The sequence below is a fragment of the Brassica napus genome (genome assembly GCF_020379485.1).
Source record: "Brassica napus cultivar Da-Ae chromosome A2 unlocalized genomic scaffold, Da-Ae chrA02_Random_29, whole genome shotgun sequence".
Lineage (NCBI taxonomy): Eukaryota > Viridiplantae > Streptophyta > Magnoliopsida > Brassicales > Brassicaceae > Brassica > Brassica napus.
Genome location: NW_026013949.1, coordinates 44,449 through 48,077, shown reverse-complemented (window position 1 = coordinate 48,077; position 3,629 = coordinate 44,449). Strand labels below are relative to the sequence as shown.

The 3,629-nt window shown below is 29.8% G+C and overlaps 1 pseudogene; it reads right to left on the bottom strand.

The window, feature by feature from the left end:
• Positions 1-2,098: 2,098 nt before the first annotated feature.
• On the bottom strand, positions 2,099-3,629 carry LOC106426454 (annotated as a pseudogene).

The following is a 3,629-nucleotide window of genomic DNA, read 5'->3' as shown; positions in this document are numbered from 1 at the left end:
TATTTTACCAGAATGAATATCATACTACATAAATTCAAGTTAACAAAACAAATCGTCATGGGCATATTACACCTATTAGTATTACAGTCGTAATAGTTTTATAATTTTTTATTTTAAATATGTATTGTAAATTATAAGTAGGAAATTAAACATGGGTGATTTGAATATAAGTATTAAAACTAAAGTTTCATTTAATAATATTAGAAATTTGAATTTCTATCATTATTCAAGTTTTATAGTCTAATATTTTTAACATTATTTTTATAATATATTTTTGTAAAAAATCACAACCATTGGCATCTTTAATCTTGAATGAGACCATCTTCTCTTTATTTCCATGTTGTTACGAGTTTAATCTTGCAAAATTCACCTATATCAAATTACTGTTACTATTAACTACATGGAATTGATATAGTGAAAAAAGTAAAGGAATCATTGTCACAAAGTCAGTGCATCAGATAGTTTTTGAAATTCAAATAATATACAAACATATGAAATAAATTACTCTAAATTGTTATAAAATAAATAGTAACATGTTGACTAAAAGATAACTTAAATTATATCCCCAAGCTAAAACTGAATATTTACTCTCATATTTTAGTGATACAATTAATTAAAAATAAATCAAACTATTAAATTAAAAACAGTTTGTTTTATGGGTTAAAGAGGAGTAACAATTTTGGAATAAAAGAAAAATCAAGTTATTGTTTTTTAATATTTGATGACTACAAGCGTTTGGATCAAAAATGTTCAAATACTATTACAATAATATTTTCATATATTAAAATAGTGTACAGGTTATAATTAACACCACTTTAAATAAGAACTGACTAGAAAAAGTTACAAAAATCTAATATGAGACAAAATGATAAAGAATAATGTGAAGTTCTTCAATTCAAGAAATCACAATGAAAAAAATTAAAGTTATCCCATGTTTTATTATCTTTTAAATTATATGATTTATAAAGAATACTGTAAAAATTTCAAATATAAAAAATACTATAAAATTTTATAATACACACAATCTGCGCGTAGCACGGATAAAATGATCTAGTATCACTCATAATTTTATCTAAATTTTTAACATGTTTACACATTGCTTGAGCTTTATCCATATAATGAGTCAAGATTATTTAATCAAAGCAAATAATAGTATAGATGTGAACCAACACTTATAGAACACATCGAAAGAAAAATTATGAGGTGTTCGGTTGTTTAAGTTTGACAATTTTAAAAGAATTATGTGACATTTTATTATACTGTTTTGGACAGTAGAACATTAAACATAGTGATGTTAATTTTAGTATATATGTACCAAATATATAATTATATTTTTCAATTTAACAAGATCGGATGAAAAATACATGTATATAATATTGTATATATTTTGTTTTTATATAATAATAATCATCCAAAAATATGAAAGATAATTTGATTATGAATATTACTTGAATAAAAGAAATTGAAATCTATATTAGCATTATCAAAAAATATTATTTATTATTTTATTATCCAAAATTAATAAAAATAAAAGGATAAATAATTTGTTCTCAATTGGTGAAGATGGTTTCGAACCAGAAGAATGGCCAGCATTCGAAAGCTATTTGGAGGACATAAAGCTTCTCAAAGGAAGTTTCCTCAACTCTGATATAGTTCATGTACCTCGGACAGCGAATCTTAGGGCAGATAGTCTAGCACGCAGTGCTAGGAAACAATCGTCCTTTGTCGTTCACATGGATGCGGAGTTACCGATTGGGTTTACAGAGTCATCATGAGTCTGTAAATTCTTTGCTGTCAAAAAAAAAAAAAAAAAAAAATAAAAGGATAAATAATTGATAATATAATAAATGGAATTAATTATATATTAAAGATATAAACGATATTAACCAGTCTAACTTTTATGTAAAAAACCACTTCACAAATAATAGTATATATAAATATAATTCCGAAATGACACATTTTTCATAGAAAAAACAATTAAAAATTTAAAACATAAAACATAAAACAAAGCAATTTGACGTTAGCGACAAGCCAATTGAATGTCAAGTTTTTTTATACATATCACACCCTCTGAAACAAACATAAAATACAACCTCACCTAACGAGAAGTAGGTATATTTGTCATGTTGTCTGGAACTGTCCATGTGTTGAACGGTGCACTAGGAACTGGGGAGTAAGGTGTCGAATGGTGTTGAGCCCCGTAAGCCATGTAAGGTGGCGCAAAAGGGATTCATGTCAGCTCCATAAGGTAAGACATATCGTCCAACCATTGATTGGCCGATAGTGGGTGCGCCATAGACATGAACATTCACTGATGGATGCGAAGCGGCTTGCATGTTCCATATGGTAGGTGTCCCAAATACATGATGGTCTAGTGGTGTTGGTGAAGTGGCTTCTGTGTTCCATATGGCTGGTGTCTCATATGCTTGATGGTCTACCGATGGTTGCGAAGCGGCTTGAGCGTCTTGGCATGTGATTGGTGCTTTCATTGCTGAGATGTTACTGCTTTCCGAAACGTTGACGTCGTGAATGTTATGTCTCTGTCTGCTTCTGTTCGTAGCTCTATGACGTGCGAAGTATTTTGTGCGTGACTTGCAACTTGAGTTGGTGTTCTTGTCAATACTATGTGACGTGAAATGCTACGCCAATCACCTTTCCCATATTTTTTTAGACCAAGAAGAAATTGACTGTTCAAAAAAAACAAAAAACATAATATTCAACATTTTATAAAAATATCAACATAAAATCATAACTATATAAAAAACTAAGCTATATCCAGCGCCGGTCCATATTTTAAAATTTGCTTAAGGCCCTAAGCCAATATAGAAAATATAAAAATAATGAAAATTTGTAGTGTAAATTTTTTAAAACACATTCCATGGATCCTAAGCAGCTGCTTATGTTGTTTACCCCGCAGGCAGGGCCTAGCTATATATTATGCAAAGTGTCGGTGTGTCAGTGTAAGAAAATTCATAATATTTACACTCAAATTAAAAAAAACAGCTCTTATTTTTCATATAATTTATGATAATTTTTTTATACACCTAAATTATTGTATAAAATCGTGATGTAGAAGTAGTCGTACTAGTAACTAACCTGTGTTCAAGCGGTGTCCAAGGAACCGCCTTACGTCGCTTTGGTTTTGGTTCATCTTCTTGCTTATACTCACATTTGCGATTGATACTACGTTCCCCAATGCTTCTTTCTCGAACATTTGTTTCTATCGTGACATCATTATAATCAGGAAGAGGTACAATTCCAGATTCAATCATCATAACATCATGAAGTAAACTCTTGTAATGTTCTATAACTTGTGCTAGAGTTTTCTCTGGAACAGAGTCAGCAATCTTTTCCCAACGATTATCTGTCTCGTCGGTATAAACCACAAGAGCTCTCTCAAAAGCAATATTATCATCCCTACTCCATGATAACCCACCACCAGTTTTCTCTGATATGATCATTCTCTAAGTAAATCTATTACAACCTTCAAGAAAATGTTAGACCAACACTTGAGAATGACACTATAACCTCCAAAACTAGCATTGATAAAACCTCAAAACTGAGATATTTCAAGAGCTACTGAACCTACATGGAGAAGAATCATAACATATATATATCATTTGAAAGAA